Source organism: Ovis canadensis, chromosome 2 (assembly GCF_042477335.2).
Source record: "Ovis canadensis isolate MfBH-ARS-UI-01 breed Bighorn chromosome 2, ARS-UI_OviCan_v2, whole genome shotgun sequence".
In the NCBI taxonomy this organism is placed as follows: Eukaryota; Metazoa; Chordata; class Mammalia; order Artiodactyla; family Bovidae; genus Ovis; species Ovis canadensis.
In genome coordinates, this window is record NC_091246.1 from 201039017 (window position 1) to 201063755 (window position 24739).

A 24739-nucleotide genomic window follows, 5' to 3' on the forward strand; every position below is an offset into this window, starting at 1 on the left:
AGATGTCCTTTTTATTATAGGGGACTGGATGCAAAAGTAGGAAGTCAAGAAACACCTGGAGTAACAGGCAAATTTGGCCTTGGAGTACAAAATGAAACATGGCGAAAGCTAATAGAGTTCTGCCAAGAGAACGCACTGGTCATAGCAAAAACCCTCTTCCAACAACGCAAGAGAAGACTCTACACATGGACATCACCAGATGGCCAACACCGATCAGATTGATTATATCCTTTGCAGCCAAAGATGGATAAGTGTATACAGTCAGCAAAAAACATGACCAGGAGCTGACTGTGGCACAGATCATGAACTCCTTATTGCTAAATTCAGACTTAAATTGAAGAAAGTAGGGAAAACCGCTAGACCATTCAGGTATGACCTAAATCAAATCCCTTATGATTATACATACATGGAAGTGAGAAATAGATTTAGGGGACTAGATTTGATGACAGAGTGCCTGATGAATTGTGGACAGAGGTTCGTGACATTGGACAGGAGGCAGGGATCAAGACTATCCCCAAGAAAAAGAAATGCAAGAAAGCAAAATGGCTGCCTGAAGAGGCCTTACAAATAGCTATGAAAAGAAGAGAAGTGAAAAGCAAAAGAGAAAAGAAAAGATACACTCATTTGAATGCAGAGTTCCAAAGAATAGCAAGGAGATATAAGAAAGCCTTCCTCAGTGATCAGTGCAAAGAAATAGAGGAAAAACAATAGAATGGGAAAGACTAGAGATCTCTTCAAGAAAATTAGAGATACCAAGGGACCATTTCTTGCAAAGATGGGATCAATATAGGAAAGAAATTGTATGGACCTAACAGAAGTAAAAGATATTAAGAAGAGGTGGCAAGAATACACAGAACTATACAAAAAAGATCTACATGACCCAGATAATCACGACGGTGTGATCAGTCACCTAAAGTCACACCTCCTAGAATGTGAAGTCAAGAGCACCTAAGGAAGTGGAGGAGATGGAATCCAAGTTGAGTTATTTCAAATCCTCAAAGAAATGCTGTTAAAGTGCTGCACTCCATATGTCAGCAAATTTGGAAAACTGAGCCGTGGTCACAGGACTGGAAAAGTCAGTTTTCATTCCAATCCCAAATAATGCTCAAATTACCACACAATTGCACTTATCTCACATGCTAAAAAAGTAATGCTCAGAATTCTCCAAGCCAGACTTCAGCAATAACTGAACTGTGAACTTCCGGATGTTCAAGCTGGTTTTAGAAAAGGCAAAGGAAACAGAGATCAAATTGCCAACATCCTCTGGATATTCGACAAACTAAGAAAGTTCCACAAAAACATATATTTCTGCTTTATTGACTATGTCAAAGCCTTTGACTGTGTGGATCACAATAAACGGTGGAAAATTCTTCAAGAGATAGGAATACCAGACCACCTGACCTGATTGAGAAACCTGTATGCAGGTCAGAAAGCAACAGGTAATACCGGCTATGGTACAACAGACTGGTTCCAAATAGGAGAAGGAGTATGTCAAGGCTGTATATTGTCATCCTGCTTATTTAACTTATTTGCAGAGTACATCATGAGAAATGCTGTGCTGGATGAAGCACAAGCTGGAGTCAAGATTGCCAGGAGACATATCAATAACCTCAGATGTGCAGATGACACCACGTTTATGGCAGAAAGTGAAGAGGAACTAAAAAGCCTCTTGATGAAAGTGAAAGAGGAGAGCGAAAAAGTTGGCTTAAAACTCGACATTCAGAAAACTAAGATCATGGCATCTGGTCCCATCACTTCATGACAAATACATGGCGAAACAGTGGAAACAGTGTCAGACTTTATTTTTTGGGCTCCAAAATCACTGCAGATGGTGATTGCAGCCATGAAATTAAAAGACACTCACTTCTTGGAAGGAAAGTTATGACCAACTGATATAGCATATTAAAAAGCAGAGACAGTACTTTGCCAACAAAGGTCCGTCTAGTTAAGGCTATAGTTTTTCCAGTGGTCATGTATGCATGTGAGAGTTGAACTATAAAGAGTGCTGAGTGCTGAAGAATTGATGCTTTTGAACTGTGATGTTGGAGAAGACTCTTGAGAGTCCCTTGGATTGCAGGGAGATTCAACCAGTCCATCCTAAAGGAGATCAGTCCTGAATGTTCATTGGAAGGACTGATATTGAAGCTGAAAGTCCAATACTTTGACCACCTGATGTGAATGCTGACTCATTTGAAAAGACCCTGATGCTGGGAAAGATTGAGGGCTGTAGGAGAAGGGAACTACAGAGAATGAGATGGTTTGATGGCATACCAACCCAATGTACATGGGTTTGCGTAGGCTCCGGAGTTGGTGATGGACAGGGAAGCTTGGAGTGCTGCAGTTCATGGAGTCACAAAAAGTCGGACACGACTGAGTAACTGAACTGTACTGAACTGAAATAATATTTTAAGTGCATATCAGTCACTGGACTTCCTGGTGGTTCAGTAGTTAAAACTTCACCTTACAATGCAGGAGATGCATGTTTCATCCCTGGTTGGGGAACAAGACCCCACATGCTTTGGGGCCAAAATAAAAATATAAAGCAGAAGCAATATTGTGACAAATTCAATAAAGACTTTAAAAATGGTTCACTTCAAAAAATCTTTTTTAAAAACCATGTCATGTGTGTTTCTTCTATTGTAAAATATATATCTGAATTTTGCTCATTTTAATTCAAATTTTGTAGTTCTTTTACTTTTTATACTAAATCTTTGTTCCATTGTGACTTTCAACTCTAATTTGCAATTCACATTTGTATTTCAAATTTTAATGTGTTTCATTCTGATATCTTCTGTTTAAATAAAGCTTTAATTTTAATATAGTAAAATTTATCCATATTTTTGGCATGTTCAGCTGTTTTTTTTTTTAATCATCTTTAAGACATCTCTCCCCACCATATTGTCAGAAAACTTGCTCATGGCTCCTATATTTTCTTCCAAAACTTTTAAGGTTTTTCTTTTTCAAATTTAAGTTCTAAACCTATCTGGAATTGATATATATGCATGGACTATAATAGGGAATAGGCAAAGAATTGTTTTACCATCTTTTAGTGGATATCAGGAAGTTATCACTCTTTTCTGATAGCGCAGTTGATAAAGAATCCGCCTGCAATGCAAGGGACCATAGTTGGATTCCCGGGTTGGGAAAATCCCCTGGAGAAGGGAAAGGCTACCCACTCCAGTATTCTGACTTGGAGAATTCCATATAGTCCATGGAGTCGCAAAGAGTTGAACACAACTGAGCAACATTTACAATCTTTATCTGCTGATTTAATTTAGTCAAACAATCCAGTAAAATCATATCCTAGTTTTTTTCCTATTATGTCTGATTGGTTAATTTTTCTATTTCAGTACCACACTTTTATTTATTATAACTTCATATGAAGAGCCCTCAAATTGCTTTCTGAAAGACTTTAAGCTATTTTTGAAACTAGTCTTTCACATATAACTATGAAAATTAGTTTGCCCAAGTTTCATAATCAACCTTTCAGATAATTATTAAATTTTAATTGCATCTTTTGCTCAATTTGAAAAGAATTGGTGTATATACAGAGCTAAAATTTTCCCCCCAAGACTATAGATTAAGTTTCTCATTTTAAATGATATAAGTATCTTTAATGTTTAATAATATTTTACTAGTTATATTTCTGTTTGCTAATTATATTAATAGCTTTGTTTATTCCTGAATTTATTTATACTTGTCTAATAATATCTATAGTTGTTTTTAAGTGGTTTGTGTTAAAATGCAATTTTATAGCTAGTAAATCATTAGCATATATATCCTTTGAATTTTCTTTTAAAATGTTGGCTTTATTTCTTCCTTTCTATGATCCTTCGCTTTATTTTCCTTGTCGTAGTCCTTTGGCTAGGACGTGAGTACAATGTAGAATGAAATGTATTATACAGTTACCTATGTCATATTCCCTGTTTTAAATGAATTATTCCCATACATTCTCAAAATTTGTTTTCTGCTGGTTTTTAGTGGATACTATTTATCTCATTGATAAAGATTTATCTAACTATCATAAAATATGTTGAATTTTATCAAATAATTTCTGCATATCTATGAAATGGTCCTAGTTTTTCCTCTGAGACTATTAATATAATAAATGCATTTTTATACATTTCTTATTAGATATAACTCTTGAATTTCTTTTTATAATATTAATTTAGTTGGGATATTTTCAATACTTTTAAATATTTAAAATTTATTTTGAAAATATTTCTGTTCTGACTGTTAATATTTTAAGGATCATGAAGTTTGCATTTATTATTATGACTGAGGTAGAGTTGCAGATTTACTTTAGCAACAACAACAAAAATCTGAACTCATGATGTGTTTCTTTATTTTTATAATACCATGAACCAACAACTGTCCTTCTTGAATTCAGTAAATTGTTTCTTCCTCACAAGTGTTTTTATATTGGCCTTCACTTTGTTAGTCATAACTATTTTCTATTTATAATGGATGCTTTGAATCCTAATAATCTTATCCAAGGTGAAACCTAGCCTCCTTAATGTGGCATGATCTACAAACAGAAATTTTATACTTTCCAGTCCATCATTCTGAACAGTGATGAAAGCATAAAACCCTGAATTTAAGATTAATCCTGTAGGACACCAGTTGTTTTATCCCCTGTCTCCAGACTGACCCCTGTTTATTGCTTTCTGATTACAATTTAGTCAATTGCCTGCTGACATAATAGCTATATAAGATAAACTATATTTTCCAAGTACATTGATAAGGATATTAAGCTCAATATACTATGCACTAAGGACTCAAAAACCTCACTAATGCTACATTAATGTTAGTACATCACAGTGGTATTTATGAATACCCCAAATCCCTTGGAGTTATACTTGGCAGTAGCTCAAGGTATAATAATAAGGAAGTCACCAACCATCTGTCAGTACAGCTGGGTGAAGGTAACAAGTTCATAACAGTGAGAAAACAAATTTAAAGCGATGGGTGATCATTGGTGACATTTCAAGAAAGGGTTTGGTTATAATGTACCATTTCAAAAAATCTAAACACTTGCTCTGCAATACCCTAATATATTCATTTATCTCTGTTGCCAGTTAACAATCTCAGTGAGTAATTTCAGCCAACTGTTTCTGATGTGCTTATCTTTCCAAGGGCAAAAAAGCAATCTTGATATTTAGTTAAGTATTTTAGTTGTCTCAAAAGAATTCATAAGTAAAGAATTTCCTCATATGCGTACATAGAGTAATAATTGACAAACCAATATAAGATTGCCTCCCTGATTATCGATTTCCAAATTAAATAAGTTGGTACTGATTAAAATGACAAGCAAAGAGTCTAGGAATAAACTGTGAATTTTCCCAGATGTTCACCAATAGATCTTTTATACTTCTATAGCACTCAATATATTTGTTGAAACTTTTTTTCATATGTTAAAATTATCATAATCCCTAATTATATTAGAGCCCATTGTAGGGAACAGAAAATATTAGTACAAAAAGACATAATGAAAGGACTGTATTTCTCAGAATCATCAGAACTATAGGAATTTAAGTTTTCCCTAAATATTAAGTTCAAGGAAAAAAAAAATCATGTTTACAAGTGAAAGGTCAGGAATATGCCTCTGCTCTCTCTGTGGTGTGCTTAGTTGTTCAGTCATGTCTGACTCTTTGTGACCCCATGGGCTGCAGACTGCCAGGCCCCTCTGTCCATGGGGATTCTCCAGGCCATAATACAGGAGTGGGTACCTTTCCCTTCTCCAGGGAATCTTCCCAACCCAGGGATCAAACCCAAGTATCCCACATTGCAGGCAGATACTTTACCAACTGAGGCACTCGTATTCTGGTCTGGAAAATTCCAAGGATTGTATAGTCCATGAGGTCACAAAGAGTTGGACATGACTAAGCGACGGTTACTGCTCTCTCTCAGTTGAGTTCAGTTCAGTTCAGTCGCTTAGTCGTGTCCAACTCTTTGCGACCCCATGAATCGCAGCACACCAGGCCGCCCTGTCCATCACCAACTCCTGGAATACACTCAGACTCATGTCCATCGAGTCCATGATCCCATCCAGCCATCTCATACCCTGTCGTCCCCTTCTCCGCCTGCCCCCAATCCCTCCCAGCATCAGGCTCCTTTCCAATGAGTCAACTTCGCATGAGGTAGGCAAAGTATTGGAGTTTTAGCTTTAGCATCATTCCTTCCAAAGAAACCCCAGGGCTGATCTCCTTTAGAATGGACTGGTTGGATCTCCTTGCAGTCCAAGGGACTCTCAAATGTCTTCTCCAACACCACACTTCAAAAGCATCAATTTGTCGGAGCTCAGCTCTCTTCACAGTCCAACTCTCACATCCATACATGACCACTGGAAAACCATAGCCTTGACTAGACAGACCTTTGTTGGCAAAGAAACATCTCTGCTTTTCAATATGCTATCTAGGTTGGTCATAACTTTTCTTCCAAGGAATATGTGTCTTTTAATTTCATGGCTGCAGTCACCATCTGCAGTGATCTTGGAGCCCAAAATAATAAAGTCTGATGCTGTTTCCACTGTTTCCCCATTTATTTGCCATGAAGTGATGGGACCAGATGCCATGATCTTAGTTTTCTGAATGTTGAGCTTTAAGCCAAATTTTTCACTCTCCACTTTCATTTTCAAGAGGCTTTTTAGTTCCTCTTCAATTTCTGCCATAAGGGTGGTGTCATCCGCATATCTGAGGTTATTGATATTTCTCCCAGTAATCTTGATTCCAGCTTGTGCTTCTTCCTGCCCAGCATTTCTCATGATGTACTATGCATATAAGTTAAAAAAGCAGGTGACAATATACAGCCTTGATGTACTCCTTTTCCTATTTGGAACCAGTCTGTTGTTCCATGTCCAGTGCTAACTGTTGCTTCCTGACCTGCATATAGGTTTCTCAAGAGGCAGGTCAGGTGGTCTGGTATTCCCATCTCTTTCAGAATTTTCCACACAGTTTATTTTGATCCACACAGTCAAAGGCTTTGGTATAGTCAATAAAGCAGAAGTAGATGTTTTTCTGAACTATCGCTTTTTCAATGATCCAGAAGATGTTGGCCATTTGATCTCTGGTTCCTCTGCCTTTTCTAAAACTAGCTTGAACACCTGGAAGCTCATGGTTCACGTATTACTGAAGCCTGGGTTGGAGAATTCTGAGTATTACTTTACTAGCATGTGAGATGAGTGCAATTGTGTGGTAGTTTGAGCATTCTTTGGCATTGCCTTTGTTTGGGATTGGAATGAAAACTGACCTTTTCTATTCCTGTGGCCACTGCTGAATTTTCAAATTTGCTGGCATATTGAGTGCAGCACTTTCACAGCATCATCTTTCAGGATCTGAAATAGCTAAACTGGAATTTCATCATCTGCACCAGCTTTGTTCATAGTGATGCTTTCTAAGGCCCACTTAACTTCACATTCCAGGATGTCTAGCTCTAGGTGAGTGATCACACCATCATGATTATCTTTGTCTTGAAGATCTTTTTTGTACAGTTCTTCTGTGTATTCTTGCCACCTCTTCTTAATATCTTCTGCTTCTGTTAGGTCCATACCATTTCTGTCCTTTATTGAGTCCATCTTTGCATAAAATATTCTCTTGGTATCTCTAATTTTCTTGAAGAGATCTCTAGTCTTTCCCATTCTGTTGTTTTCCTCTATTTCTTTCCATTGATCGCTGAAGAAGGCTTTCTTATCTCTTCTTGCTATTCTTTGGAACTCTGCATTCAGATGCTTATATCTTTCCTTTTCTCCTTTGCTTTTCACCTCTCTTCTTTTCACAGTTATTTGTAAGGCCTCCCCAGATAGCCATTTTGCCTTTTTGCATTTCTTTTCCATGGAGATGATCTTGATCCTTGTCTCCTGTACAATGTCACAAACCTCTGTCCATAGTTCATCAGGTACTCTATCTATCATGTCTAGTCCCTTAAATCTATTTCTCATTTCCACTGTATAATCATAAGGGATTTGATTTAGGTCATACCTGAATGCTCTAGTGCTTTCCCCTTCTGTCTGAATTTGGCAATAAGGAGTTCATGATCTGAGCCACAGTCAGCTCCTGGTCTTGTTTTTGTTGACCGTAACCAGGGCTTGGTTACTTGTTGCTTTAGACGTACTCAAGTATTTTTGTATTAGGATAAAAAGCTTCATGGAAGAAACTTAAACTCGAAAAAAGTGCAGTCTGTTCCTTACAAAAATCATTAACATTCTGAGTCATCAATAAGTACTTGATAAATATTTCGTTTCAATTTTGAGTTGATAAATATTCATGAATATGATGCCATATACTTATTAGAGATGATAATATTCTGAGTTAATTTTTAAATAGTTGTGATAAAGCATATATTTTAAGTGTATGTTAAGGGAAGAAAATGAAATCTATTAAATGTATTTTGGCATTTTATTTGTTTGTCATTATTTTCTGTAGAGTGTGTTTATGAGAGTAGCACATATTTCCATGAAAGGGCATATTTTAAAAAATCTCCTTTTGATTATAGTTGTAAGTTTTACCTTAAACAATCATTAAATTAACATTTATTAAAGCCACATCTTTCATACTAATGAAGTTCCATGATATATGATGAGAAAACTTTAAAGGTAGATTCTTTCCAACCACAGGAGATTGAAAGCTAAATGACAGATTAACTTATTGCAAGAAGCTAGTTGAAGGAAGTGGTAAGACTTAGAGTTGAAGTATGACTTCAGCATCTTTTGTTCTTTATGCATCTGACTAACTGTAAATAGAGCGAAGTAGAACTCAAGCAATGAGTGAGTCACTGCAGTTTACAGAGATGGAGCTTCATGGGAACAAAAGGAATAATCATGTCTACACATGGAAAGATAAGTGTGGCAGTAAGAATCCCACTTGTTTCTGCTTGTTAGTGTCTAAATGGGTAGGAAGGATTTGGGGGTGTAGGCAAAAGGAATCATCAATCCAGTTGTTAAGGGTTAAATAGTATGAATTTTTGTTAGTTTATTTAAACTAAATTTTAAGGGTAAAACCTTTTTGGAATATTTAAAAACTTTAGAAATTATCATGAATAAATATCCCCTTAAGTTATTAGATTTGAATCTGTCCAAGTGTTATTAAAATTTTCTGACCTTGGAGTATATGTGTTTGGAATAGGTCTTCTATTTGGGAGGCCATAAGCCTATGTGCATGTGTGCTCAGTCACTTCAGTTTTTCAGTTGTGCCCAACTCTGTGGCCCCGTGGACTGCCCACTGGGCTCCTCTGTTCGTGAGATTATCCAGACAAGAATACCGGAGTGGGTTGTCAGACCCTCCTCCAGGAGACCTTCCCCACCCAGGGATCAAACCAAAGTCTCCTACATGCCAGGTAGATTCTTTGCCACCCACTGAGCCATGGAGGAAGCTCTAAGCCTATATGTATGCTGTTTGGAAATAAGTTGATTTTGTTATATTGAAAAGTTTTTATAAATATCAATATTATTAACTCCATGGATAAACTGAGATTTGTGTATATTACTTGTTAAGTTTTTCATGACGCATAATTTGATGTAGGTATCTTTTTGAGACTACTTGTCAATATTCTTTACATAAGCATTATATAAACAAAAGTGCAGTGACTTGGTGACTTTTTTTTTATATTAACTATTTCTCATGGATCACATTTTCCTGATTCTTTGTATACCTTGTAACCATCTGGTTTCTGTTTGACATTCTGAGTGATACATTTGAGGAAATTTAGAATATGTTTTCTTCCTTTAAAGGATAGTGAGTTTTATAATGGCAGACATTACGTAACAGGACCATCTTGGTTTTTTCAAACTTGGTTTAGTGCTTTGTCAGGCATACTTTGTGTCATCTCATTGGTACTTGAAAATGATTCTTACTCTAAAGTTTGATCTTTAACTCTAATATTTGAGCTCTCTGGATGCTCAATTAGAAGCTCCAAAGGACTGAGCAACATTTTTACTCTTAGTTGGGGGAAACGCCACCTTTTCTTACCATAGTAAAATCTTAACACTTCTGTTAATCTATTTTAACTCCTATATTAAGTATTCTCTGCTAGGCCTACTGAGCCTTACTCTTGGCAAGCAAACTCAGTCACTGCCAAAGTCTCAGAGAGCGTTCCCAAGGGAACTTCTGAAGATGCTTCCCAGTGATGTTTTCCCTTTTCTTACATGGTATGCCACTCATATCTTAACTACTTCAGAAAGATTGCATGTTATCTGTGCCTCCTAGGCTCAGCAAGATCACATCTTACTACTTCAGTTTGACCTTTCTAAGCCATGGTGTGAAAAATGCTCCCAGGCTGATTGCCAGAGTGAAAGGAGTACTGGGCTCACTGGTTTCCATTTATTCAGCTTTCACAGTCCTGTTTTGTTGTCCATTGACTTAACATCATATATTTTTCCTCTTGAATGGAAGTCTGTAATATTTATATAAGAATTTATTTAGAAGTGAATTTAGTAAAGGTAGAGATATGGACAGAATCTGTGCAGTGATACTTTGTCAAGATAACTGTTTCAAATACACTCTTATTTCAAACTGCAAAGAATAAATAAATTATTTTTACAGTTGTATTTTTCTTCCTCCTTTCTCTCTATGAAATAAAAAGAATAATATTATAAGTTATACTGCATTATAACAAAACCTTCCCAAGAAAAAGCAAAGCAAGAAAGAAAAGTGGTAATCTGAGGAGGTCTTACAAATAGCTAGAGAATGAAGAGAAGTGAAAAGAAAGGGAACAAGAGAAAGGTTCAGTTCAGTTCAGTTCAGTTCAGTTCAGTTCAGTCGCTCAGTCATGTCCGACTCTTTGCCACCCCATGAATAGCAGCACACCAGGCCTCCCTGTTCATCAACATCTCCCGGAGTTCACTCAGACTCACGTCCATCGAGTCCATGATGCCATCCAGCCATCTCATACCCTGTTGTCCCCTTCTCCTCCTGCCCGCAATCCCTCCCAGCATCAGAGGCTTTTCCAATGAGTCAACTCTTCGCATGAGGTAGTGAAAGTACTGGAGCTTCAGCTTTAGCATCATTCCTTCCAAAGAAATCCCAGGGTTGATCTCCTTCAGAATGGACTGGTTGGATCTCCTTGCAGTCCAAGGGACTCTCAAGAGTCTTCTCCAACACCACACTTCAAAAGCATCAATTCTTTGGTGCTCAGCCTTCTTCACAGTCCAACTCTCACATCCATACATGACCACTGGGAAAACCATAGCCTTGACTAGATGGACCTTAGTCGGCAAAGTAATGTCTCTGCTTTTGAATATACTATCTAGGTTGGTCATAACTTTTCTTCCAAGGAGTAAGCATCTTTTAATTTCATGGCTGCAGTCACCATCTCCACTGACTTTGGAGCCCAAAAAGATAAAGTCTGGCACTGTTTCCACTGTTTCCCCATCTATTTCCCATGAAATGATGGGACCGGATGCCAAGATCTTCGTTTTCTTAATGTTGAGATTTAAGCCAACTTTTTTGCTCTCCTCTTTCACTTTCATCAAGAGGCTTTTTAGCTCCTCTTCACTTTCTGCCATAAGGGTGGTATCATCTGCATATCTGAGGTTATTGATATTTCTCCCGGCAATCTTAATTTCAGCTTGTGTTTCTTCCAGTCCAGTGTTACTTCCAGTCCAGCGTTTCTCATGATGTACTCTGCATAGAAGTTAAATAAGCAGGGTGACAATATACAGCCTTGACATACTCCTTTTCCTAGTTGGAACCAGTCTGTTGTTCCATGTCCAGTTCTAACTGTTGCTTCCTGACCTGCATACAGATTTCTCAAGAGGCAGGTTAGGTGGTCTGGTATTCCCATCTCTTTCAGAATTTTCTACAGTTTATTGTGATCCACACAGTCAAATGCTTTGGCACAGTCAATAAAGCAGAAATAGATATTTTTCTGGAACTCTCTTGCTTTTTCCATGATCCAGCAGATGTTGGCAATTTGATCTCAAAGGTTCCTCTGCCTTTTCTAAAATCAGCTTGAACATCAGGGAGTTCACGGTTCATGTATTGCTGAAGCCTGGCTTGGAGAATTTTGAGCATGACTTTACTAGCATGTGAGATGAGTGCAATTGTGTGGTAGTTTGAGCATTCTTTGGCATTGCCTTTCTTTGGAATTGGAATGAAAACTGACCTTTTTCAGTCCTGTGGCCACTGCTGAGTTTTCCAAATTTGCTGGCATATTGAGTGCAGCACTTTCACAGCATCGTCTTTCAGGATTTGAAACAGCTCAACTGGAATTCCATCACCTCCACTAGCTTTGTTCTTAGTGATGCTTTCTAAGGCCCACTTGACTTCACTTTCCAAGATGTCTGGAAACATCTAAACGCAGATTTCCAAAATACAGCACAGAGAGACAAGAAGGCCTTCTTCAATGAACAGAGTATAAAACTAGAAGAAAACAACAGAAAGGGAAAGACTAGAGATCTCTTCAGGAAACCTGGATATATCAAAGGAATATTTTGACCAAAGATAAGCACAATAAAAGACAGAAAGGGTAGATATCTAAACACTGAAGATATGAAGAAGAGATGGAAAAAATACATGAAAGAACTGTACAAAAAGCATTTTTATGAACCAAATTACCATTGTGATATGGGCAGCCACCCAGAGCCAGACATTCTGAGAGTGAAGTCAAATAGGCCTTAGAAAGCATTTCTGTTAATAAAGCCAGTGGATGCAATCGAATTCCAGTAGAACAGTTTAAAAAAAACCTAAAGTATGATGCCACCAAGGTGTTGTATTTAATATGTCAGCAAATCTGGAAGACTCAGCAGTGCCCACAGGACTGAAAAAGGTTAATCCCCATCCCAATTCCCAAGAAGGGTAGTACTAAAGAATGTGCTAATGATCAGACAGTTGCACTCATCTCCCATGCTAGTACAGTCATGCTTAAAATCTTGCAAGCTAGGCTTTAGCATTATGTGACAAGAACTTCCAGATGACCAAGCTAGTTTAGAAAAGCAAGAGGAATGAGAGATCAAATTGCCAACATTCCCTGGATCATAGAGAAAGCTAAGCAATTTCAGAAAAACATCTACCTCTGGTTTATTGACAATACCAAAGCCTTTGACTGTGTGGATCATAATAAACTGTGGAAAGCTCTTAAAGAGATGGGAATACCAGACCATCTTACCTGTCTCCTGAGAAACTTGTATGCAGGTCAAGAAGCAACAGTTAGAACCCTGTATGGAAGAACTGGTTGGTTACAAGATTGAGAAAGAAGTACACCAGGGCTGTCACCTGGTTTGTTTAATCTATATGATGAGCACATGAAAAATGCCAGGCTGGATGAGTTGCAAGCTGGAATCAAGATAGGCAGGATAAATATAGACAAGCTCAAATATGCAGATGATACCACTCTAATGGCAGAAAGTGAAGGGAGCTAAATAGCCTCTTGATGAGGGTAACAGAGGAGCATGAAAGAACTGGCTTAATACTAAATATTAGAAAAACTGAGATCATGGCATCCAGCCCCATTACTTCATGGCAAATAGAGGGGGAAAACGTGGAAATAGTGACAGATTTCCTCTGCTTGGGCTCAAGGAGCACTGTGGATGGTGTCTGCAGACATGAAATCAGAAGACTTCTGCTTCTTGGCCGGAAAGCTAAAAGAAACCTAGACAGTGTGTTGAAAAGCAGAAACATTAGTCTCCTGACAAAAGTCTGTGTAGTCAAGGCTTTGGTCTTCCCAGTGGAAATGTACATTGTGAGAGCTTGACCATAAAGAAGGTGGAGTGCTGAAGAATGTATGCCTTCAAACTGTGGTGCTGTAAAAGACTCCTGAAAGTCCCTTGGACTGCAAGGAGATCAAACCAGTCAATCTTAAGGGAAATCAACCCAGACTACTCATTGGAAGGACTGATACTGAAGCTGAAACTCCAGTACTTTGGTCATCTGATGGAAACAGCTGACTCATTGGAAAAGTCCTTGATACTGGGAAATATTGAGGGCAGAAGGAGAAGATGGAGTCAGAAAATGGGATGGCTAGATGCAATGGACATGAACTTCGGCAAACTTTGGGAGATAGTGAGGGACAGGGAGGCCTGGCGAGCTACAGTCCATTAGGTTGCAAAGAGTAGGACACAATCAGGTGACTGAACAACTACAATACTACATTCCTATTCACTACCATATTCACATACAGTTTTATCATTATTTCCTAACATTATTAAAAGACCCAAATGCATGACACTCTTGTGAATAAATTAGACATGAAATCACTTGTTCTATGATAATGGAATTAAGAGGATTGTTTTGATTTTTCTGTAAGTGTCATTTAATTTTTTTCATATTTTTGAGGTATAAATAAGATTGTGTGTCATATACTTGCAAATATATTTTATTTAGATAAGAATATATTAAAAAGCTTATAATAAGTCATTACAAATTTCTCCTTGGTTCTTATCTTTAACTGTTTATATAATATTTCTAGAAAAATACCCACAGCTCACAAACCCTAGTAAGAATGTCTCCAGATTTCTAAAGACGTCTCATTATTCCTCAGGAACAAATCCATTTCCACAGTATGCCTGCTATACCTTCATGTGTCACGGTTACAAAATGTGGCTCTGTCTGGCTTAGTTGTCCTAGCCTGCTGCATTCACCACTGCTTTGCCCATATGTTAGGTGCTAATGCTGCTCAACCTGGTACAAACTCAAATAATAATGTAATTTCTGCTTGGAATCGCTACCCCTTCAGATCTCCAGAATACTCCTCAAACTAATCAAACTCAACACTTCTAGACCCCTTTCCAACAGGATGTGTTGTTACTCAAGAAAATATCAGTATCTTTTCCTCCAACATAAGCACAACTCAACTTCTCTTAGTTCCTCCTTCATATTTATTGGGTATGTCAGTAGAGAAATATGTGAAAACTTCATTCCTATATACAGATTGGGTTCATTCTCCAAAGAGATAGACTATACACATATAGACCTCTAAGGCCAGTGAAATCATTCTGTTGAACCACTTTCTATCTGTTGAACTTTGCAGAAGAGTGAGTGAAAGCTAAGGTTCAAACTGAGTTCCTGCAACACTAACAATAATACAACTAAAAATAATAAAACCCTTTTAAATTATCATTTATAAAAAGAATCTGATGTGTTTATTTATTGAGACTAAAAAAATAACAGAGCAATATATCATGATATTTACCAAAGAACACAAAATTCAGTGTCTGGGTTTTTCACCTACTGTAGCATGAAAGTGAATGTCACTCAGTCATGTCTGACTCTTTGTGATCCCATGGACTCTACAAGCCAGAATACTGGAGTGGGTATCCTTTCCTTTCACCAGAGGGTCTTCCCAATCCAGTGATCGAACCCAGGTCTCCTGCATTGCAGGTGGATTCATTACTAGCTAAGTCACAAAATCCTTCAGCAAATTATTTTCTTTTCTCAGTCTGTAATACTGTGATGTGATAAGATTACACATTTTGGCCTTTATCTCTTGTTCCTGAACAGATTTCCTAAAACCTTTGCAGTTGTCTTAGGATTAAAGGTGTTAAGAGCATCTTTATTCTAATACTTGGTCCTTGATACCAGTTCCTGATACAGTGCTTCTTAACACCTTAGAATTTCCTGAGTGACAGGAGAATGTTCTATTCTGAGGATCTGATTCTTGGTGACTCCTGGGTAGCATCAGGATAAGGGTGGCTGCCAGAGAGACCAAACAAGCCATGATTAGAAGTTTGGAGGTTTTAGCCCCACTACTCATTTTCTCTAGGGAACAGAGATGAGCTGGAGATTGAGTTAATAATCAGTCATACCTATATATTGAAGTCCCTGGTGTCTCAGTCAGTAAAGAATTTACCTGCAATGCAGGGGAACATTTACAGGATTTCCTGGGTTCAATCCTTGGGCCAGGAAGATCCCCTGGAGAAGGAAACGGCAACCCACTCCAGTAATCTTGCTTGGGAAATTCCATGGACAGAGGAGCCTAGTGGTCTAAAGTCCATGGGGTCACAAAGAGTCAGACATGACTTAGTGAATAAACTACCTATACATTGAAGCCTCCATAAAAAACCCTAAACAATGAGGTTGATAAAACTTCCAGGTAGATGAAAACATTCACATGCTGGGAGAGTAGTGTACCCTAATTCCATGGAGGCAGAACTTCTGTATCTGGAACCCTTCAAGACCTCTCCTTATATATCTTGTTATCTGGCAGTTTACCTGTGCTGTTATTTTTCAGTCACCAAGTCACATCTTGTAGCACACTTGGTGGCTATGTCCATGGAATTTTACAGACAAGAATAATGGAGTGGGTTGCCATTTCCTCCTCCAGGAGATCTTCCCAACCCAGGGATGAAACCTGCATTGAAGGGGAATTATCTACTGCTTGAGCCATTGAGGAAGCCTCTCTAATACAGTACTAATCATTAAAAAATTATGGGTGTTCTTCTGTACATACTTATGCATGTTGTAAGTTCAGTTCAAGTCTATTACTCCTATCCAACGCTGCAACCCCATGGTCTGCAGTACATCAGGCTTCCCTATCCATCACCAACTCCCAGAGCTTACTCAAACTCATGTCCATTGAGTCAGTGATGCCTTACATTAACTAGAATAGGCTTATAGGAAAATATAGATATGGGCCACCCATTTAAATAAAATTCAGTTTGTAATTAAAGCACTATAAAAACTCAGTTAAAAGGTTTGAAATTGTCAATGTTATCTTAAAAAACTACAGTAAACATAGAACTTCATCTTTAAATTGTATAAAAGGTAAAGGTAGTTTAGTAGGAGAGAGTGTAAGGTAGGGTTGAAACTACTAAGTAGTGGAAATAAAAGCAAGATTCACAGCACTGGATAGCCTATAGGAAGAACAAAGAAAGTGTAGTGTTATGTACAGCATTCTAGTTATTACCTTTGCTGCCTCCCACCCTGCTACTATACTTTGCATTTAGCAGCTAATACATGGTGGCAAACAATGCTAAGTTTTGGAAAATGCTATGTATAAACTAACAAAAATCAAGTAACATATGGATTTAATTTCCCCATTTATCAATCACAGATGAACTAAAGATGACTTAGAGCAACAACAAATTGAATTTGATGCTTTAAAATCAGTTAAGGCCATAGGTAGACTGACTTATAATGAGTCCAGAACAGTTAATGAAGGGTGCTCCTGCTTATAAATGTACTAATAACATAAATACTTTAGTATTTTTCTTGCTTTACACAGAAAAGGGTTTGCTAGTATTAAAACATGGCACCTATATTATATAGGGACCTTAAGAAATATTGCCTTATCTATGGTACATAATTCACATTTCCTTGAAAGATAATAAACTAACCTGCATGAACTGTGGTATTGGAGACTACTCTTGAGAGTCCCTTGGACAGCAAGGAGATAAAAACAGAATATTCATTGGAAGACTGATACTGAGGCTGAAGCTCCAATACTTTGGCCACTTGATGAAAAGATCCAACTCATTAAAGACACTGATGCTGTGAGAGATTGAAGGCAGGAGGAGAAGGGGACAACAGAGGACGACGGTTGGATGGCATCACAGACTCAATGGACATGAGTCTGAGCAAACTCTGGGATATAGTGAAGGACAGGGAAGCTTGTGTGTGCTGCAGTCCGTGGGGTTGCAAAGAGTCGGGCATGACTGAGCAACTGAACAACAACAACAAAAACCTGTGTGCATGCTAAGTTGCTTTAATTGTGTCCTACTCTTTGAAACTCTATGGACTATACCTTACCAGTCTCCTCTGTCCATGGGATTATCCAGGCAAGATTGGAACAGATTGCCATTTCCTCCTCTAGGGGATCAAACCTCACCTCTTAGGTCTCCTGCATTGTCAGGCAGCTTCTTTACCACTAATGCCGCCTTGGAAGCCCAAATTAACTAGTTTACGTAGAATTAATTTTCACTTAAACAAATGTCACAAATATTTTGATTTAGTGGATAAAGAATTAGTAATAATATTAAAAATTCTCCTTGATCTTGAAATGTCTTTTTCCTAATCTTAGTATAGTACCATTGACCATAGTACAATAATATGAAGTTTTATTGTTTTATTACAGAATGCTAAATATTTTCAGTTCAGTTCAGTTCAGTTGCTCAGTCGTGTCTGACTCTTTGTGACCCCATGAATCACAGCACACCAGGCCACCCTGTTCATCACCATCTCCTGGAGTTCACTCAGACTCACATTCATCGAGTCTGTGATGCCATCCAGCCATCTCATCCTCCATGCCCTTCTCCTCCTGCCCCCAATCCCTCCCAGCATCAGGGTCTTTTCCAATAAGTCAGCTCTTCGCATGAGGTGGCCAAAGTTCTGGAACTTCAGCTTTAGCATCATTTCTTCCAAAGAAATCCCAGGGTTGATCTCTTTCAGAATGGACTGGTTGGATCTCCTTGCAGTCCAAGGGACTCTCAAGAGTCTTCTCCAACACCACACTTCAAAAGCATCAATTCTTTGGTGCTCAGCCTTCTTCACAGTCCAACTCTCACATCCATACATGACCACTGGAAAAACCATAGCCTTGACTAGACGGACCTTAGTCGGCAAAGTAATGTCTCTGCTTTTGAATATACTATCTAGGTTGGTCATAACTTTTCTTCCAAGGAGTAAGCGTCTTTTAATTTCATGGCTGCAGTCACCATCTCCAGTGATTTTGGAGCCCAAAAAGATAAAGTCTGGCACTGTTTCCACTGTTTCCCCATCTATTTCCCATGAAGTGATGGGACCGGATGCCATGATCTTCGTTTTCTTAATGTTGAGATTTAAGCCAACTTTTTCCCTCTCCTCTTTCACTTTCATCAAGAGGCTTTTTAGCTCCTCTTCACTTTCTACCATAAGGGTGGTATCATCTGCATATCTGAGGTTATTGATATTTCTCCCAGCAGTCTTCATTCCAGCTTGTGTGTCTTCCAGTCCAGCGTTTCTCATGATGTACTCTGCATAGAAGTTAAATAAGCAGGTGACAATATACAGCCTTGACATACTCCTTTTCCTATTTGGAACCAGTCTGTTGTTCCATGTCCAGTTCTAACTGTTGCTTCCTGACCTGCATACAGATTTCTCAAAAGGCAGGTTAGGTGGTCTGGTATTCCCATCTCTTTCAGAATTTTCTACAGTTTATTGTGATCCACACAGTCAAAGGCTTTTCAGTAAGGGAAATTATTTTTCATATAATGTCATATAGGAAAAGCCAATTTTTTTAAAAAATTATGAAATGTCATCAGTTAATTTAACTATTTTTGAAACATGCATTTACATTCTGTAGCTCTCAAGATAATTCTTTAGAGACCCAGGGTTCTAAGAAATAGAATAAGAAAATACATCTTTTCTCTCATAATTATGTTTTATCATCAATTACACAATATCAAAGAATGGAGTAATAATGATAATGTCTTTCAAATTATTTTATATAAATCAGAAGTACAATAAATAGAAATTGACATCTTATATTTATTTATATCCTTTTTATTTCAATAATTGAGGTGGCTGAACATTCAGGGTTAAACCAGAGAAGAAGCTGACAAAATAAAGGGAAAAGATAAAACTGCTATGCACATAAACTACCTCTCTCTGAGGACTATAGCCAAAACAGAATAAAAAAGAGGGGGAAATATAACAGCCTCTGTATCTCTCATGAAATAATAAGAATAGCAATACATATTTTTAAGATATTAATGTTTTCCTGTCATACTAATTGGAAATATTAGTCACAAGCATGAGGTAGTTATTTATTTGATGATTTAATGTTAAACAAGTATGTATAATAAGGTACAATGGTAACTTAGAGAATCAAAGGACAGGCAGGGATCTGGGCCTCTGGAACATAAATGACAATCTCTTGGAAATACTATAAAAAATTTCCTCTTTGCCTTCTCTCTCTGTTCTACTATTTATCTGTTATCTTTCTTCAAGACAAAAGTTGAGGGAAATGGTAGGAGTAATGCTATAATCCAAACAATATATAAAACAATATAACTGAGAGTGCATTAGGAAAGTGCACTAATTTTCAACTATTTCATAAGTAATTATCAAAAACTCAGTGGCTTAAAAAAACACAAACATACTGTTTTACATTCTGTAGCACAGAACTCCAACAACAGGGCTCAAGAGACTAAAATCAGAGTGTTGGTCAGCTACATTCATTTCTAGATAAGAATTCATTTTCTTCTTCTTTCTTTTTTATAATTATTTATTTATTTATTTAATTTTTATTTTTACTTTGTTTTACTTTACAATACTGTTTTGGTTTTGCCATACATTGACATGAATCCACCACGGGTGTACATGTGTTCCCAAACATGAACCCCCCCCCCCCACCTCCCTCCCTATAACATCTTTCTGGGTCATCACCGTGCACCAGCCCCAAGCATGCTGTATCCTGTGTCGGACATAGACTGGTGATTCGATTTTTACATGATAGTATACATGTTACAATGCCATTCTCCCAAATCATCCTACTCCCTCTCCCTCTGAGTCCAAAAGTCCGTTATACACAGCTGTGTCTTTTTTGCTGTCTTGCATACAGGGTCGTCATTGCCATCTTTCTAAATTCCATATATATGTGTTAGTATACTGTATTGGTGTTTTTCTTTCTGGCTTACTTCACTCTGTATAATCGGCTCCAGTTTCATCCATCTCTTCAGAACTGATTCAAATGTATTCTTTTTAACGCCTGAGTAATACTCCATTGTGTACATGTACCACAGCTTTCTTATCCATTCATCTGCTGATGGACATCTAGGTTGTTTCCATGTCCTGGTTATTATAAACAGTGCTGCAATGAACATTGGGGTACATGTGTCTCTTTCAATTCTGGTTTCCTCGGTGTGTATGCCCAGAAGTGGGATTGCTGGGTCATAAGGTAGTTCTATTTGCAATTTTTTAAGGAATCTCCACACTGTTCTCCATAGTGGCTGTACTAGTTTGCATTCCCACCAACAGTGTAGTAGGGTTCCCTTTTCTCGACACCCTCTCCAGCATTTATTGCTTGTAGATTTTTGGGTTGCAGCCATTCTGACTGGTGTGAAGTGGTACCTCATTGTGGTTTTGATTTGCATTTCTCTAATAATGAGTGATGTTGAGCATCTTTTCATGTGTTTGTTAGCCATCCGTATGTCTTTGGAGAAATGTCTATTTAGTTCTTTGGCCCATTTTTTGATTGGGTCGTTTATTTTTCTGGAATTGAGCTGCATAAGTTGCTTGTATATTTTTGAGTTTAGTTGTTTGTCAGTTGCTTCATTTGCTATTATTTTCTCCCATTCAGAAGGCTGTCTTTTCACTTTGCTTATATTTTCCTTTGTTGTGCAGAAGCTTTTAAGTATACTACCCAAAGCAATCTACAGATTTAACGCAATCCCTATCAAGCTACCAGCCATATTTTTCACAGAACTAGAACAAATAATTTCAAGATTTGTATGGAAATAGAAAAAACCTCGAATAGCCAAAGCAATCTTGAGAAAGAAGAATGGAACTGGAGGAATCAACTTGCCTGACTTCAGGCTCCACTACAAGGCCACAGTCATCAAGACAGTATGGTTCTGGCACAAAGACAGACATATAGATCAATGGAACAAAATAGAAAGTCCAGAGATAAATCCCCACACATATGGGCACCTTATCTTTGACAAAGGGGGCAAGAATATACAATGGAGCAAAGACAATCTCTTTAACAAGTGGTGCTGCAAAAACTGGACAACCACTTGTAAAAGAATGAAACTAGATCACTTTCTAACACCGCACACAAAAATAAACTCAAAATGGATTAAAGATCTAAATGTAAGACCAGAAACTATAAAACTCCTAGAGGAGAATATAGGCAAAACACTCTCCGACATAAATCACAGCAGGATCCTCTATGATCCACCTCCCAGAATACTGGAAATAAAAGCAAAAATAAACAAATGGGATCTAATTAAAATTAAAAGCTTTGTTTTCTTCTTAATCTGGGCTGTTGACAGAATCACTTCTTTGTATCCCTACAACAGACACTGCCATATTCTTGCTGGCTGCCAACTGAAGGCTATTCTTAGCTTTTGGAGGCCACTCTCATTTTTTGCTTTGTGTTTCCCTACCTCTTTTCAAAAGGCCAGTAAGGGCAAGTTGAGTCCTTTTTGTTATTTGACTCTCCTTTCTTCCCTTTTCAATGACCAACACTTCTGCTTGATTCTTCCATTTTTAAGTTCTGTCATTAGACTGTTCCCATTAAGAAAATCCAGGCTATTTTAAGATCCATAATCTTTACCCCATGTGTACCTTTTGGGCTTCCCTTGTGGCTCAGCTGGTAACATGGCATCTTAGATTAGGATGTGGATATCATATATTAGGGACAGCATTATTCTGACTACCAGAAAGAGATAAATCTTTCTATTCTTTTGAAATTAACCCATTAAAAATATACATTTACTTTTTAAAAGTAAATGCAAAGCTAAATGCAAAAGTAATCAAAAATATAAGAAAAATGTTCTGCTCTGAAAGAAAACGTAATTTGACAAATTAATAAATACATGAAATTAAACAAATTGAACACTTAAGAAATGAAAGAAACTACATTAGGATAAGAGAATTAATAATCACAAAGAATGTCATGAAAATGTTTATTTTTTAAAATTTATTTTATTGAAGTATAGCTGATATACAATGTTGTGCTAGCTTTTGATGTACAACAAATTGTTTCAGTTAAATATATGTATTTAGTGAAATATGTATATTCTTTTTCACATTCTTTTCCATTATGGTTTATTACAAGAAACTAAATATATTTTTGCACTCTGCAATATGACTTTATTGCATCAGCTAATCCCAAACTACCAACCCCTCCCTCCTGCACCGTCTGACCTAGAGATTATCATACTAAGGCTATGAAATTTTTAAAATATAAAATCAATAAGTAACAAAAAATTAATGGGAAAGTGGATGCTAAGTAGAATAAGAACATTAAAACATGAAAACCATAAACATAAACATAATATTTTAAAACAATGCTAATATACAGAAAGTTAAACATTTAAAAGTAAAATAAATATGCCTTTACTAACAAAATCAAAAAGCACAATAAAAATAAAACACTTATAAAATCAATATCATATTCAAAAACATCAAAATTTCTCAATGATTTGTAAAACAGTGATCAAATTTTAACCTCTTACACTTAGTAAAGATGCTCAAAGTACAGAGAAAATATTTTTTTGAGGCACTTCACTGGTAATTATAAAAGGATACTTAAATCACAGTGATTAGTCAAGCTTGTTCATGGTTTTACAAATGGTAAGTTACCTTAAATTTTAAAATATCTGTGTACCAGAGAACCAGGAAACATTATTTCTGTTGGCAAAAATTTGCCTGTGCAATTCATCCAACTTTAAAAAATTGATGAATGCTGCCAGCAGTAAAAGTTGTTACTTTATATTGGATGAACTGATGAACAACAGTGGCTGCATTGTGATTGTATTACCAACAAATTCAATTATTCTGCATAATTTCTCTATCAGTATCTAGCTTATCCAAAAGTTATCAGGATATTTGAATATCTTTTTTTAAAAAAGGAAGAAACTATTTAAAAACCTGTGGGTATTTCTTACCTTTGATTCCAAATTATCATTAATTTTATTCAGTTCAGTTCAGTTCAGTTACTCAGTCATGTCCGACTCTTTGCAACCCCATGAATCACAGCACACCAGGCCTCCCTGTCCATCACCAACTCCCAGAGTTTACCCAAACTCATGTCCATCAAGTTGGATGATGCCACCCAACCATCTGATCCTGTGTTGTCCCCTTCTCCTCTCCACTTCAACCTGTCTCAGCATCAGGGTCTTTTCCAATGAGTCAGTTCTTCACATCAGGTGAACAAAGTATTGGAGTTTCAGATTCAGCATCAGTCCTTCCAATGAACCCCCAGGACTGATCTCCTTCAGAATGGAATAGTTGGATCTCCTTGCAGTCCAAGGGACTCTCAAGAGTCTTCTCCACCATCACACTCCAAAAGTATCAATTCTTCGGCGCTCAGCTTTATTCACAGTCCAACTCGCACATCCATACATGACTACTGGAAAAACCATAGCCTTGACTAGATGGACCTTTGTTGGCAAAGTAATGTCTCTGCTTTTGAATATGCTATCTAGGTTGGTCATAACTTTCCTTCCAAGGAGTAAGCATCTTTTAATTTCATGGCTGCAACCACCATCCACTGTGATTTTGGAGCCCAGAAAGCTAAAGTCAGCCGCTGTTCCCACTGTTTCCCCATCTATTTGCCATGAAGTGATAGGACCAGATGCCATCATCTTAGTTTTTTGAATGTTGAGCTTTAAGCCAACTTTTCCCTCTCCTCTTTCTCTTTCATCAAGAGGCTCTTTAGTTCTTCTTCACTTTCTGCCACACTATTTAAATTTAAATTTTATTATATTTATATTATATTACATATAGTATAATATTATATTAATATTTATTATATTAATAAAGACTTTAGATAACTTTAATATTAATATGCCAGCACTTACATTTTTTTGAACATTTAATGTCTAAGGGAGCTTTTGTATGTTTTAATCAATGAATTAGTTATTCAAGATTATGAATATACTAACCAATTTTCTCATAATTTTAAATACACCCTACAAATTTAGTAAATTTCCTTATAATCTTGTATTTTTTTTTTAATTAATAGTTCTGAATTCATTTTGTTCTTTGATTGTTAATTAACTTACAAGTTAGAAGATTAAATTCCATTGAACAATTAATGCTGCTTGCAAACTTAAATTATCTTAATATGTTTTAAATTGTAAATTATAAATTTGAAATAGCTGAAT